Below are 16,990 nucleotides of genomic sequence, written 5' to 3' on the forward strand. Positions count from 1 at the left end.
TGGTCATCCATTTCTGCTGGCATTTATTTATGTCTCTCAACTTAAAGGAATCCTTTATTCCTTAGAACATTTTCCCCAAATATGTAACATTGAAATTTCTAAAAGCATGAACACTGACTTTTTAAAAGAACACATTTGAAAATGAAATATTTTTACAAAAATACTGTAACCAAATGGTGGGGGGCCCTGCCTGGGCTATCACATAGAAAATCATGGTTTTAAAATGTCAAAAAAAAAAAATCCGTTCAAACATAACGATAAGTTTATAATTTTTGAAAACATGAAATGAGCAAACCAATATTAAGTCATCAAAAGTTGCCTTCAAATATTCATATTCTCGGGCCTTTGGAAACATTTTTGAGAAGGTGGCAGATAATCTTTTTTTAATGACGAAAATAGCTGAAGCAAGTACAAATGCCAAGAAGTGAGAATTGACTGGACCATTGATTGGAAATGTGCGCGTGTGAATGGAGAGCAGCAGGACTGACATCTTCCCCAGATTCCAGCAGGTCTTTCCCTGTCTGTGTCTGGGTGTCCCTCTGCTGCACAGCAGAGGGCAGTGGGGGACCGCATGTAGAAAGAGCCTCTTTCCCACCCATACCCCTCAGAGCCCGGTAGGTGTCACCCTCCTCAGCCCATAATTTAAAACTGGCTTCTGGGGGAAGGGAACCTGATTCCAGCTGATGCTCAATCTCTGACCTTTCCTGCCATTTTAGGCGACTATTAAAGTCTTCTTGTGCTTGGACTTCAAAAGGGAGCCCATGAGAGAGTAGTGGATTCACTCTGTTTGCAGGGACAGAATGCCTGGCTCTGAAAAGTCTGATTCTGGTCAGTTATTATTTTGGTTTTGGTTTTTTTGTGTTTTAATTTTAATTCTCCAAAAGACTTTTGCTTTCATGTCCACTCTGGGCACAGGACTGTTGTACAGTGGAATGGTTGGTAGTCAGCCACTGTCACTGACCTGCTTGCCTTGGCGTCTCAGCTCCAACACAACTGATGCCCTGGCAAGGTGTTCACTCCTCTCGAGGTCTCCACGGTTAGGGGAGGAATCATATTCCCCGCTCCCCACCACTCCACATCCCCACACCCGCCCCCTCCCCAGGCCAAAATTCTCATGTGGAAGCCCTTATTGCCAGCACCTGACAATGTGACTGTATTTGGAAATGGGCCCTTTGAAGAGGTGACTAGGTTAAAATGAGGCCGTTAGGGTGGGCCCCGATCCACCCAGGACTGATGTTCCTACGGAGAAGGGGTGGAGGCATCTGGAGCAGGGGCGCAGGGAGGAAGGACCCTCTGTGAGCCAAGGAGTGAGGCCTCAGGAGAAGCCAGTACTGCCAGCACCTTGGTCTCAGGTTCTCATTCTCCAGAACCATGAGGAAACAATGTTCTGTTGCGTAAGCCACATGGTTTTGTGGTATTTTGTGATGGCGACCCTCGGAAACTAATTGAAAGGAATCCAGGCCTGATGAGAGAAGGGCCACCTCACCACTCTGAGGAGGGGAATAAGCAGAATGATGGATGTCAAAAACTCCTTGTTTACTAATCTGGCACGTAGTAACCGTTGAATAAATGCTTAGTATTTAGACACCTACAGGTCATGGCCATTCCCCCACTTATGCCAATCCTGGTAACCACCCCCACCCCACATATAAATTCCTCATAAGTAGATTAGAAACCATCACCAGGAAAACATGCACAGAATTCCACCACCAATTCCACAGACCCATCTTGACCTTTGTTCCCCTTGCTGACTAGAGGCAGTTATCTCCAGGCTTCTCCTCGTGTGCCACCCAGCATCTCAGGAATGGCTTTCCATGCCCGTCTTATCCCCCACTTCCTCTTGTAAATGTCGCCCCCTCTTTTCCCCTTTCATGGTCCAGCTTCCTGAGCTAGTCTACATGTGGCCCCACTTCCTTGCCTCTTCATTTTTTTTTTTTGGTGAAAGATATCATATGTGTGAGAGTTGAAAGTACTTAAAGAATAATAAAACAGACACCAATATATTCACTATCCAGGTGAAAAATAGCATTTGGCCAGTACTTTAGAATTCTGGGTGCCGTTTTGTTCTCCAGCCCCCCCTCCCAAATTTTATGCTGCTTTTCTTTTCTTTTTTTTTTTTTTTTTTTAAAAGATTTTGTTTATTTATTCATGAGAGACACAGAAGGAGAGAGGCGCAGAAACAGGCAGAGGGAGAAAGTAGGCTGCATGCAGGGAGCCTGACATGGGAGTTGATCCTGGGTCTCCAGGATCACACCCTGGGCTGCAGGCGGCGCTGTACCACTGAGCCACCCAGGCTGCCCTTATGCTGCCTTTCTTTAGAGTTCGACTACTTATCATATTTCATTGAACCTTAGCCCCCAACAACTAGGAGACAAATCCTTATTTCATGTCTAAGAAAGAAAAAGTGCTGCTAAGTGTAATTGCACCACCGCTTATAAGATGCATTCCCCTATTTTCTGAAAGAGTAGACTGTGAGAAGTGTATTTTAGAATCAACAAAATGTGACCTGCATGCATCTGAATATCTTTTTAGTCTTGCTCGTTTTTGAGCTGTCTATACATGGAATCATACTCTACAAAGTCTTCTGATTAGCTTTTGTCCACGGTGTGCTTCTGAGACTCTCCCATGTGGGTGCAGGTGGCGGTGGTGTGTTCCATTACACTGCTGTGGAACATTCCACAGTGAGCTTATGCCACCACGCATATTTGCATTACTGCAACTGGGCATCTCGGTTGTTTCTAGTTTTAGTGATTTGAACTGTTTTTATGCACATTCTTAAATGTATCTTCTGATGCACTCGGGTCTTTTAAGGGTATATATATCAGTGAAATCTCAAGTTCAAAGAAATGTCAAGCTCAAAGTTCAAAGAAATATATGTTAAAAGGACACATATATGTATACAAACATATATACATATATATGTTTGCATTTGTGAGGCAGTGTCAACATATTTCTGAAGTGGTAGCACCAATTGAAATTCTCCCTTTTACCTTCAGTGGATTTTCAGTGACCTTCCCCATTATACTGGAGCTAATTTTCCCATTTTTTAAGGTCATGGAAGTGTGCGCCTATGTTTTCCTCTAAAATTGTATTGCTCTGCCTTTCACCAGAGTTAGGAAATACTGTTTTTCTATTCAATTCTAATAAAATTAGAATACTCTCTTTGCTTGGAAGTTTGGCAAGACTCGCCTAAAAAGTTGAGTGGGCCTCGTGTTTTCTTTGTTGCAAGATTTTAAGCTATTAATTTATTTACTTTTAGGGATAAACGGTATTCAGATTTTCTACTTCTTGAGCTTCTTGTTAATTTGTATTTTACTCAGAATTCATCTGTTTCATCTAAGTGTTCAAATTTACTGGGAAAAAATGCTCATAATACTTGATTTAAATTCAGACATGTTTGTACCCCTCTTTTTTTAAAAAAATGATTTATTTTTTCATGAGAGACACAGAGAGACAGAGACACAGGGAAAAGAAGGGATCCCAGGACCTTGGGATCACGCCCTGAGCCAAAGGCAGATGCTCCTCCTATTTCTTGATGAGACTTATCAAGTAATCATTGTTTGCTTAGTTCATCTTCATATGTTTTTCATTAATTTCTGCTCATATCTTTCTTTCCCTCTACTTCTTTAGGTTTATTCTGATTTTTTTTTATAACTTCTTAAATGCTTAGCTCAGTATTCCTCAGTGCTTCTTCTTTTCTACGTATATGAATCCCCTTTTAATACCATTTTAGTGGAATCCCACAGGTTTTGTAAATTGCATTTTCATCTCATTTAGTTCTGTTTATTTTCTGATTTCTACCATGATTTCCTTGTTGACCCATGAGGTACTTAGAAGTTTTTAAAAAGTATTACTTTCAAACAAGTTGGGTTTCCTAGTTATGTTTTCATTACTAATTTCTAAATAGATTGCATTATAGTCAAAGACAGTGGTCTTGGGGTGCCTGGTTGGCTTAGTTGGGTAAGCATCAGCCTCTTGATTTAGGCTCAGGTCATGATCTCAGGGTCATAAGAAAAAGCCCAGTGGGAATCAGGCTCCACACTCAGCTAGGAGTCTGCTTGCCCCTCTCCAGCCACTCCTTCCCCCAATTCTTTTTTTTTTTTAATTTTTATTTATTTATGATAGTCACACAGAGAGAGAGAGAGAGAGAGAGAGAGAGAGAGAGGCAGAGACATAGGCAGAAGGAGAAGCAGGCTCCATGCACCGGGAGCCCGACGTGGGATTCGATCCCGGGTCTCCAGGATCGCGCCCTGGGCCAAAGGCAGGCGCTAAACCGCTGCGCCACCCAGGGATCCCTCCTTCCCCCAATTCTTGCATGCTCTCCTATATATGCACATGCATATACTCTCTCTCTCTCTCAAATAATAAAACAATAAAATCTTTATTTTTTAAAAGATTTTATTTATTTATTCATGAGAGACATAAAGAGAGGCAGAGACATAGTCAGAGGAAGGAGCAGGCTCCATGCAGGGAGCCCAATGTGAGACTTGATCCCAGGACCCCGGGATCATGACCTGAGCCAAAGGCAGATGGTCAACCACTGAGCAACCCAGGCATCCCTCAAAAAAATCTTTTTGAAAGTCTTAAAAAAAAAAAAAAAAGAGACAGTGGTCTGAAGGTCCCAATCCTTTGATGCTGGTGGAGGTTAGCTTTTCACCTAGCGCTTCTGCATTGGTCAATGCACAGGATGCAGTGTGTGAGTTTAGATACAAGGTGCAAGGAATGTCAGTCAGATCATGCATTGCTCAAAGTTTGTATATATTTCAGGTTTCTTCTTGGCTGCATTTTCCAACATTTGTTAAGAGAGTCGTTTTAAAATTTCCCGTTATGAGTGTGGATTTTTTTATTTCTCCTTATAATGCTGACAACTTGTGCTTAATATACTTTTCAGATTATATTGTTAGGGGCATACAGGGCTAGAATGTTTATATCTTCCCAGTAAACTGAAGACTTTATCCTTATAAGGTGACTCTTTAACTATTGTAAACATTGATTTTTGTCTGATGTTAATATCAGGACACCACCACTTGATTTGCCCAACTTTATAATTTTCCATCAGTTAGCTTTCAACCTATTTGTATCTTTACATTGCTGATCACTTTGTCTATTATAAATGGCTGATTTCTTTAAAAAAAAATCCCATCTGACAATTGAAGTCTTTTGACTTCTAATGTTTAATCCATTTATATCTATTCTGATGACTAACACATTTGGATTTATTGCTTCTCCTGTACTTTCTCTGTGACCCATTTTCTAAACCTTCTTTTTCTCGCCCCACCATCTTGTCCTTTTAAGTACAAAATTGAGGTGTTTTTTTTCCCCTTTTTCAGTTTCTTTCCCCCCCTTACTAGTTCGTAAGGTCCATACGCTTTCTGTCCTTTTAATGGTTACCAAGGCTGTTTGTACATATAGACTAATTCTATAGGCTAAAGTCAAAAGTTAACCAATACCTTTTTTTCTCACAACAAGGACCGCAGGGGTTTGGCTTCTATCACTCCCTGTCCCTTGTTATCTGCTACTGTGACCCTGGATTTGGATTCTAGCCTGCTTGCCACTACCCACCACACACACACACACACACACACACACATGCATGCACACACACACACAGAATGTCTTTTGTCCCATGGTATCCCCAGTATGTGGCACACAGCAGATGACCAGTAACCCTGCAGGGCACAGACAAATGGAGCTTCCAGCAGCAATGGAGCTGGCTTCTCATGATGATTTTGGTTTGAGCATTTGGTGGAACAAATACGCCTGATTGCTTTAGAGCTCCAAGTATCCTGATGTGGTGTCTGATATCCTAGGGAGTCCCTGGTCTCTGTCCACCACTCATAATCTGGGTCCTCTCCATTTTTCAAATCATGTAACTCCTCTGATCCCAATCCTCCAGTCACTTCCCATCCCACTCATCCTGAACCTTTCTCCTCCTCCTCTCCTTTCTCACACCCACTTCCAGTCACATCTTGCTCTTCTAGAATATTCCAGGCATGACTCCACCTTAGGACGTTTTGCTTGTTGTTCCATCTGAAGACCTTCCCTAACCTCCTACTATGAACTAGTATCACTGGTCCATACTCCCTCCTTACCCCAGTTTTGATATGTTCAACCTCCTGCTCATCTTTATTTCTCTCCATGGCATTCAGCACCACCTAGACATTCTTTCCTTTCTTCCTTTCTTCTTCCTGTCTGTCTATCTATCTATCTATCTATCTATCTATCTATCTATCTATCTATCTATCTACCATTTCCCACTAGAGTGAAATCTCTGACAAAGGGACTTCATTTATATTTTCAGGGTTATATTTTTACAACCCTGGACACATACTAAAATGACCAATAAATAATATATTGAATAAAAAATGTTTGCAGAACTCCTTCAGAAACTATCCATTCAGGTCTCAAGCTTCTTAGACATCTTTGTGACTTTTTTTTTCTCTCCTTCAAAATGATAGATCAGAATTCTCTCACTTGAAGACATGGTAGAGGTCTTCACATTTAGAGTGCAGCTACCTGGGGGTTCAGACAGGTTGAACTGTTTGGGCTCAGATCATAAACTTTGAGTTGGCTTATAACTGAAAGTCTAAAATGCTTTTTCCCCCCTTTTTTCTTTTCCTCCTCTTCTTTTTTATCTCCAGAAGGCCCTGAAACTTCTAAACTGCAAACCTAAGCAACATAGGGATTGAAATCCAAATCAGACTCTAGTGAGTCAAACATTTTTTGTAATTCTTCCTCATCTGTGTCCTGTGCTTTGACTTGTCACCCCTGCTCCCTCGCCTTTCCACCCTGGTCCACTGGCATGGTTGTCAGGGCATCAGCATGGACAGGACCCTTCTTGGACATGGGGACCTGCTTTTGTGGGGTCTCTCTCTCCCTTTCCTGAAAAGAGAATTACAAGAGTACTGTTGCTTCTTTTCTCTGAATTCAGAATATGTTAGTGGGTTTAAAAGGCATGGGAAGTGCAAGACTTAGGGAAAGTAGTCATCACCACAGAGGTGATCCTGGTGACCAACTGGTGACCTATACAGACCTTCCTTGTATAAGTGAGAAGGGAGAGACCAGAAGAGAGGCAAGAAAATGATTTGCTCAAATTTATAAAGTTCCCAACTGAACTCTCAACTCTCTTCTCCGGCCTGCCCCCACTCAATAAGTAGAGCATTGTCCAACCATTTGCTTCAACCATAACCCACGCGTTATCCTGGAGCCTCTGTTTCCATCACCCCACATCTTCGGTCCACCAGTGAATCCTCTTGGCTGTCCTTTCCAAATATAGTCTGAGTATACATCCCCATGCCCTCCACACTGCTCCCACTGAAGGCCAAGGCACCCCCTCCCCTTTCTAGAGTGCTACAGGGTCTTCCTTACAGGGACTTCCTCACTGGGTTCCTTGCTCCCACTTCTGCCCCCTACCCCACCCAACCCAAGTCTTTCCCACAAGACCCGGTCGTCTCTTTGACATACAAATCAAATTGTGTTTCCCTGTTCCAACCCTTTAGTAGCTTCTGATCCCTCTTGGAAAAAAAAAAAAATCGAAACTCCCCATTGCAGCCCACACAGCCCATATGATCTGCCTCCTGCCCTTCTCTCTGCCCTTGCTTGCCACCTCTCACCTTCACTCCATTTGGGCCACAGGATGCTACCTTCCTTGCCTTGTTTCAAACACAAGCTCGTTCCTGCCCCAGGCCTTTGCACCTGCTTGCCCCTCTGTTCAGAAATCCCTTGGTCCACATGCTGACATCGCCAGCTCTTCCCTGACCAGTCTAACAGGTAGCACCCCTTTGCTCTGTGCCCTCACCCTGCTTGACTCTCCCCATAGTGGGTTGCCTGTTCCTGATTAGAATGTAAGCTTCTCATGGACAGAGTCGTCTTGTTCACTGCTGTATCTCTCGCACCTGGAACTGTGCCTGGTGCATAGCTTGTGAATATTTGTTATATAAATGGCTAGATGAAGGGATGAATGAATGATTTTGCTGCATCATTTGCTTCACTTCATGGCAGGGCCTGGACCTGAACTGAGGCCTTCTGATGCTCGGGCCACGTTCTTCTCCCTATGAAGTCACATTCTGGAAGGTTAAGGAATCACATCCTTGGCTTTAGAGAAAGAAAAGTTGCCTTTGGGTTCTGGATGCCTTTCTTCTGGGAAGGGCCTGGCCCTCACAGTATAAAGCACAGTGTGATGCAGAGTGCAAGGCACGCTCATGCTGCAGGGAAGCCAGCTCCATATGTCTGCCTCCCTGGCCGCTCCCAAGGGGAACACTGATGCATACTTGTTATAGCCAGCATTTGCTGGACATAGCCAGCTCAGCCAGGTTCCAGCACAGGCATTTTGTGGACTGTGTGAGCAACACACACACACACACACACACACACACACACACATACACACACATGCATGCGCTCTTTGCATTTAAACAAAACACATCAGAAAGGGGTTCAAGCCTTCACCCTCCCTTCCTGCCAAGCATGGGGACAGACAGTAGTGCTCTTGGCAGAAAGTCTCTGTCCCATTCTCTTTTAGTCCAGACCACTCATTTCCTTTCATTCAACCAGCATTATATTTTGGCCGTATGACTTTCTTTTGTGAGCTTTCATCATCTGTTCTCAGGCTCTGTAACCTATGAATCTTCTGGCAAGACCTAACCTTTGAAGGCCAAATACAGAAGACCCAGTGAGCAGTGCCCCTCTAAGAATGGCATTGTAAATGAACAAAACACATTCACAGCGCAGGCCAGAACTCGCGAATATCATGTAGAATGTCACCTCCCTCTTCAGGGCACAGAGGGTTAGTAGGTGGAGCACTCAACCCAAGCAACAGTGTAGTTTCAGACCCGAGAGAGCAGGTGAGCAAGCCACCTGCCCCGGCCTAAGAAATCCACGGTTTGGGCCATTTGGTGGCCAGGGGTCAATGAGATCTGGGTCCTGGGCTCCTGTGCCGCTGGGACCACGACAGGCCTCAGGCCCCGCGCTGTCATCTTGCCTTCCCCTCCCCTCTCCTGTTCCCATCCCAGAGGTTCTTTGCCCACAACGCAGAGCTAGATCGAAGGGCATCAGGACAGTCGTCTGCCCTTGACTCTCTCTGTCCAGGGGCTACCACTGGGGACTCGCGGCCTCGGTGGCCCGGACACAGTCTCTAGAAGGAGTGAGGAGGCTCCCCATGGGAGCGGCATGGGGTCCACCCCTCACCCTGCAGAGGACGGGAAGGCCTGGCGCTTCTTGGGAGGCAGAGGCCCACAGCCTCGCTCGGCGCCGTGGGACTAGACATCGCCAGGGGGCGCCCGCGGCTGCTCCTGCACACCCCGGGGACCCGCGAGGCCACCTGCACGGCCCCGCAGCGCCCGCCCGCCAGCCTCTCCCACCCCCCACCCCCCCACCCCCCGGGGAGCTCCGGGGGCTCGCGGGCACCTGGAGAGGCCCTCCTGACCCACCGGGCTGACCGCGGGCTCCCGGGGGCCCCCTTTTCTCTCCGCACCCGAGGGGGCCAGGCCACCCCACAGCCCGTGGCGCAGCCGCAGCGCATCGGCAGCCGCATCCGCGCACGGCCCGGCTCCCGCGCCTCCCCCGCAGGAGTGGGGGCTGCGGGGGGGGAAGGCAGCCGCGGGGGGAGGAGGGGGGTGGGGAGGAGCAGGGTTAAGAGGGAGGGGGCTCCAGGGAAGGGAGGGCAAGGACGCCGGGTGTGCTGCTGCCGTGCGCTGCCTGCCCCCCACCAACCCTTTGGGAGGTGGGCATCGTAAACCCGTTTTGTTGATGAGCATCTGGAGGCTCAGAGAGAAAAGGGAGTCAGTTCCCTCAAGTTCACCCCGCTGGGTGCGGCCAGGGCCGCGTTTTGTGCCTTTGTCCTCTTGAACGCCTCCCGGTGCAGGCGACAGGAGAGCCGCTCGGAGGCAGAGCACGCCAGGCCTTCCTGCCCCGGGAGCCCGGGAGCCGTCGGGGGCCAAGGGAGAGCCGGCTGGCAAGGAGCACCCACCCCTCCGCCCTCGCCGGGGTTCACTCCTCACGTGGACCTGGGTCGCCGTCCCCGTCCCCGAGGGAAAGGGAATGGGTGGAGCGCCGGGCTGGGGGAAGGAGCTGTCTTAGAATTTGCCCCAAGCTAACATTTTCCAGTTGCACCTTTGAACGCTGTAAAAAAAAAAAATCCTCAAAACTCACTTTCACAGGAGTTAATCATTCATTCTCACCCCAGGCCAGATGACCTTTGGCATGTAGTTGGGGTTTTGTTTGCTCTTCTTAAAAGCCCTAGAGTTTGCACCTGGACCAATGTCATGTAGGTGAGGGAGAAAGGAATTTGGGGTGCAGTACAAGCCTTCCTTTTCTTTCCTCCACCTCCTGGGGGCTTGGAAATTTGAGAAGTTCTGGATTCAGACATCTGTGGCTGTGGCCCTCATAAGATGCGGCATGCAGGAGACCCAAGGACACAAAAGCGTACCAAAAACAAAAAAAATAGAATCCAAGCCACCCCCATCATCCTGTACCTGATTCCTTTAGGACTGTGCTCTCATCTGGGTGGCAGCTAAGTTCACCAACAGAGATCATTCTCTTTATTTCATTACCATAGTAGCCTAATCAGATTTCCACATAGAGAGAGGCAAGTTAGGAACTTTTCAATCGGAATATTCCAATCGCCTAAAAGTTAACTGACTTCCTCTAAGAATTAGGGAAGGCCAGTTGGCTGTGTGACCTTGGGCAAGTCACCCAACCTCTCTGGGCTTCAGAGGAGGAATGAGTTCCAAGGTCCCTTCCAAGGCCAATGCTCTGCAGCCTGTAGTCCCACAGCCCAGCTCCACTGGCTTTTTTTTTTTTTTTTTTTAAGATTTTATTTATTTATTTGAGAGAGAGAGAGAGAGAGAGGGAGAGCATGAGCAGGATGGAGAAGCAGAGGGAGAGGGAGAAGCAGGCTCCTTGCTCAGGGGGGAACCTGATGACATGGGACTCGATCCCAGGACTCTGGGAGGATGACCTGAGCCGAAGGCAGACTCTCAATGGACTGAGCCACCCAGGTACCCCTCCACTGGCTACTTTTCACCTGAGGTTTGTCAGGCCACACCCATCTCTCTGACATTCCAACAGCTGGCTGGAGATTCTTACCAGGTATCCCATTGGCACCCAAGTGTAAGATGCCCCAAGCAAACAACTGTCCCCTCCTCTGAGCCTAACTCCTCTTCCTGGTACCCAGGTGCCCCCTCAATATCGTCTTTGATTCCCTCTGTCCTTCAATCTCCACACTCATCGGGTTTCTGAGAGCGGAACCTTCTGATTGTGAAATGCCCTCTTTCCTTAGTCCCCCAACTTCTGCCCAGTTCTGATCCTTGTCACCTCTCACTGGACTCTTGCTGCCGCCTCGAATATTCCCAACAGCCTCCCCCGTGTCACTCCCGCTCCGACCTTTACCAGGTCTGCCACGCTAATCCACAGCTCTGGCCAGCCTCTCCCCGCTACGGACACTCGAATGGTCTCCTGTGGCCAGCCGAACAAACAGCTGCCATCCAGACTGCGTGAGGCCCAACCTCACTTCCCTCCCACACGGACCTTACATACCTTCCTTTTCAGCTGAACTCAGCGTCCCTGGCACTGCCCCAGCTGTTCTTGTCCCACACTCTTCACGTTCTGTCTGGAATACGCCTTACCTCCTAAAATGCCTACCTCTTCATCAAGGCCTGGTGCAAATGCTAGTTTCTCCTTGAAACCTTCTGGGAGACCCCCATTAAGGATCAATTTCTCACTTATGCATTTGGTCAACAGGTATTGGGCACCAACCATGTGCCAGGTGCTCTTCTGGGTACTGGGAATTCAGTGGTGAGTAGAGATGGATGTGTTCTTACTCACAGGGAGCTTGCCGTTGATGGCGACAGGATGTCTGCAAACACATGAGGATAGTATAGATTCTGATGGGTACAACAGAGGAACTCTTGGATCCCATTGGCTTTGTTACCATCTACTATGACATGCCTATCTGTGATTAAATACAACCTCGTAAAGCTCCTAGAGGAAAATTCCGACTCATTTATCTTTGTAACTTCCACGATGCCTAACACCATGACTTGTGTGTGGCAGTGACCCGGTATGTGTTTGTGAGAGGAGGGGAACGAAGACCCGGGTTTGGAAAACATTAAACACTCCTGGGCAGCAGTGGAACACCTACTAATGTCTTTACTTGTGAAATTCGGAATGGAAGTAAAAGGAAGTTCTCATCTCGAGTGTGTCCCTCTTGCAATGCCTAGAGATGGGGTTCAGTTTGAGAACCTTGCTCCAGATACAAGAGGCGACAGAGGACACAGAAGGGCACTGCGCAGACAGACCAGGGAGTTAGTCCCTGCTCTGCCAAATAATTATTGAGAGAATTGGAGCATGTTCTTTAATCTCTCCGAGCCTTAATTTCCTCATCCGTAGAATGGGAATCATAAAACCTGCCTTATGGAATTCAAAAACCAGGTGAGATACCATGTGCGAAATTGCTTCTTAAACTGAAACAAAGCACCCTGTAACCATAAAATGGACTTGGGATTACCCCCAGGTCCTTTTCCTGGCTTTGTTTGGGGAACCCTAAGACAGGCTATCTGCTCCCCAAAGAAGAAAGCTGCTGGACAGAGGGATATTTTAAAATATTATTTAAAAATCTACCATTCTGGATCTTTAAGGACGAAAACCAGGGTAACCTTAGGCTGCCTGAAAAGCAACTGAGTCTTTCTTACTCTTCCTTAAATATGTTCTCTGGGATTGCCCCTCTTCCAACCAATAAGGTTTGTTGCGGCAAGCACAGGAGACACACAATTGCCTTCCCTAAAAACCATGCACTGATGCCTCATGCTCCCAGACAAAATAAAATGAAGTCATTTCTTGCCCTTTGCCATGATTTGCTAGTGCCAGCACGTGACATGTGGCTTGCCTACAGTCTCTATTCACCAAACATAGATTGCAAAGGCCCTGCAGACTTCTCCCTTGGCCCACTGCTCCTTTCCAGCATAGACTCAGACTCGGTTTTACATCTTCTGTGCCTTCCAAATTTCACTCATCCCTGCAGCCCCCATGCCAGACTTACTCCAGTGGGGTTGGAATGGTAGGGAATGACTCAGCCTCAGGATGCTGTAGCCAGAATCAAGCTTTTGAGGCAGAATAGCACTCCAACAAGATGTAAATTCAGCCGGGTAAGGTCTGCACTGATGACCACTGGGAGATAGACTTTCCCCTTACTCGTCCAAATTTTCCTGGTAGGTTCCAGAGTTTTGGCAAAAGTTCCTGCAGCATCTTGAACTGTTCCTCCATTTAAAAATTAAGCCCCTTGGGGGATGCCTGGGTGGCTCAGTGGTTGAGCACCTGCCTTTGGCCCAGGGCCTGATCCTGGAGACCCGGGATCGAGTCCCACGTCGGGCTCCCTGCATGGAGCCTGCTTCTCCCTCTACCTGTGTCTCTGCCTCTCTCTGTGTGTGTGTCTCTCATGAATAAATAAAATCTTTAAAAATAAATAAATAAAAATTAAGCCCCCTAAAAAGGGCTCTTGACCATCAAGATCTACTCTGATGAAGAGGGGATATAAGCAATTACGTGGACACACACACTCCTTCAGACACTTGGTAAATATTAACTGAATTGAAAGGAGGGGAGAGATAGACAAGTAGACCTGTCATTTGCGCATTTCTCATGAGTGTGTTCCTGGCACAGCCCTCGCTCTTCTTGACCACTCCAATGGGTTAGGGCCCCAGGGGGCATCTCCCCCAGTTCCTGCTCTTTCCTCCTCTCTTAACACATATGTGCTTCTTGGGGTTGAACGGGGATGGGGAGTAGAGGGGTATCTCAGATATCTGTCTTACACTTGGAGGAAATTGGAGAAAATGGAATGGAACATTCTAGCAGTCTTCATTCTTGCTCCTCCACTGCACCTGTTCTTGGCAGAATGCCTTGCCCTTCGGGGATTACAGAAGAAAAGATCATCACAAAAGGAAAAAGAAACCATCTGGAGAGCCAGAGGAGAGCTCCCTGGAACCCTGCTGACACGGACTTTCCACCTGTGGCTTGGCTTGCTCCTTAGTATGTGTGAAGACATTCTCCCCTCTGAGACTCAGTTTCCCCATCTGTCCGATGACACCAATAACGCACATCTCATGTGATTGTTGGTGAGAACTTTGTGTGAAATGTATCTGAAAGCACTTTGGCCAAGGTATACTACAAATGCTAGTGACCATCACCAGAGAGCTAACACACACGCAAAACACACCCATTTTTAAGCTTTATTTTAGAAATTGACATACGGTAAAATTGCCTGGTGTGTGTGTGTGTGTGTGTGTGTGTGTGTGTGTCTGTGTGTGTACAGTTCTGTACATTGTAACACATGTACAGATTTGTGTAGCCGTCACTGCAGTGAGAATATGGAAGAGCATCATTGCCTCATCCATTCATTGAAGGACGTTTAGTCATGAAGTATTACTGTTTTCATATATTGCTGGATTCAATTTACTAATATTTTGTTGAGGATTTTTGTATCTATGTTCATGAGGGGTATGGATCTGACATTTTCTGTTGTCACTGTGTGGCTTTGGTCTTAGGATAATGATGGCTGCTAAAACAAGCTGGGGAGTGCTCCTCCTTATTTGTTCTTACTTCTTGAAATGTTTGTGAGCCTTCACTAGTGCGACCATGTGGGCCTGAAGATTTATCTTTTAAAAGGTTTTTTAGCTATGAATTCAATGTCTTTAATCATTATAAGACTATTCAGATAACCTTTGGCATCATGACTGAATTGGTAATTGGTGGTTCCTGAGAAATTAGTCCATTTCATCTATGTTGTCAGATTTGTGTGTGTAGACTTGTTCACAGTAATTCTCTTAACACCTCATTAATGTCTATGGCACCTGTGGTGATGGCTCTCATTCCTAGTATCAGTGATTTACGGTTTTTCTCCTCTTTTTATTAGATGTTTATCAAATTTGTTGCTCTTTTCAAAGAACCATCTTTTGGCTTCATTGATTTCCTCTATTGTTCTGTTTATCATTTCATTGATATCTTGTACTTTTCCCTTGTTTTTTTTTTTCAGTTTGGTTTTCTTTTTCTGTTTTTTTTTTTTTTGGCTTGCTTTGTCTTGATTTTGCTCTTCTTGTTCAAGTTTCTTAAGGCATAAGTTTAAACAAATAATCTGACACCTTTCTTTTCTAATATAAGTGTTAACGTTTTCTTCTAAGCCCTGCTTTAGGTACATCCCATAAATTTTGATATTTTATGCCTTTATTTTCATTGAGTTGAAAATATTTTCTAATTTTCCTTGAGACTTTCTGACTAATGGATTATTTTTAAATGTTTTGTTTAATCTCCAAGTGTTTAGAGATTTCCCCACATATGCTTTTATAACCATTAGACCTGGGGAAGCTGCAGAAATCTAAAGAAGCCATTGTTTTAGAAAAATGAAATAATTTATTGAGCACCTCATGTGTGCAAAGCACTAGGCTGGGTGTTGTCTGGAGTATACGATGAGATTTCGATCCAGCCTCCTTCGAAGAACTGATGGTTCAGGAGAAAAGCCAAGACATTCTTGCAAAACAAATGAGATGCATGGTGGTCAGTGATAAAGCTTCTACACGGTGCAGAGAAGGGCTGCCATGGGGGTCAGTCTCTTCTGGCCTAGGTGATCAAGGTCAAGGGTGTCAACTGGGCTTTGAGAATAGGTAGGCTTTCCATAGTGAAGATCTTAGGGTAGCACCATGTTGGTAAGAGGGAATGTTCCCTGGCTGTGGCAGTAGATTTTCCCACAATACCCCACTGAGCCTGCTATGACTTGGCGCACTGGGCCTGCTTATTTCACATATGTTTGGGGAGTGAACTAATCTGACTGGACTGAACTCTTCCAGAAATTGAGAGAAATTTCTCCTACAGCCTGTAGAGAAACAAGTAGTGTTTTCTGGGCCAACAAGAGGGAAGACGGGGTGACAAAAATAAAGCTAACATCGAAAGAGTATTTTGCTTCCTTCATATCCTGCCACCTCACAGATGTGGCCTGTCCTTCTGCCTTGTCAGAGCTTGAGCTGAACTTGGAAGTTAAGGCAGACTCTGACAGGCCCTGGAGCATGCTGCTGTGTCCAGAATCAGCTCTGGAATTTGGGCCTCTTAGGCCTATGGAGGCCAGGAGAATGTTAGCGTTATTGAAGCCAAAGGAGAGTGGAATGGCAGGTGGTAGGAGAGAAATATTTGCCCCTGTCCTGAGTGTTTGGGCTCACTGTGTCAAGGAACAGAGGGGGACGTGTGAGGTAAAAACAGCTCCCATCCTCTTGAGCCACAGGACAGCTCAACCACAGAGAAAGAATTCCAGGGGATCCATAACCATGTCTTCTTCATTCTTCCTTCTTTCTCATTTTTCTTCACAACCTGATTTCCAGGGTCTGCTTTCAGCACACAAGAAAACAGACAAAAAGCAATGCTTCTTGAGATTTTGGAATTTGCATTTTTCCTGTCAATTTACTTTGCACTTGCATATTTTGGTTTTTACTGAAGACTGATTGTGCATATGTTGGTGATTTAACAAGAAGGAAATATGTTTTAAGTCTCCTAGCAAAGATGAAAATAACTAGATTTAATTTTATAGACAAACATTTTTTAAGAAAATGGTTGATTTCTCATTGAATTTTGGGGGGCAAGTTACACAAACTCTCTAGGGGGGGCCCACAATATGGGGAAGATAAGACAGCAGTTTTAGCACCTAGCACAGCTGGGCAGATGTAGACACCATGGTATGGAGATGGACTGCATGAAGAAATGAAAGACATTACAAAATCCCACTGCAGAATTTCCAAACACTGCTATGAAATTGGAACTAATTTTGGTACCTTTCCAGTTGGCCCCAAAATGAAACAATGAAACGTCTATATGACCTCTTTTCTCATTCAAATAACTAGTTTGTTCTAAAGAGGAATAATTTTAAGACAGAAGAATAATCTTTAGGAAGAACCAGATTCTGATTTATGCAAAAACAAAGCATCCTAAGGGATTTTATATTTTTCATGGCTCTTTG

This window comes from Canis lupus, chromosome 17, assembly GCF_003254725.2.
Source record: "Canis lupus dingo isolate Sandy chromosome 17, ASM325472v2, whole genome shotgun sequence".
Taxonomy (NCBI): Eukaryota; Metazoa; Chordata; class Mammalia; order Carnivora; family Canidae; genus Canis; species Canis lupus.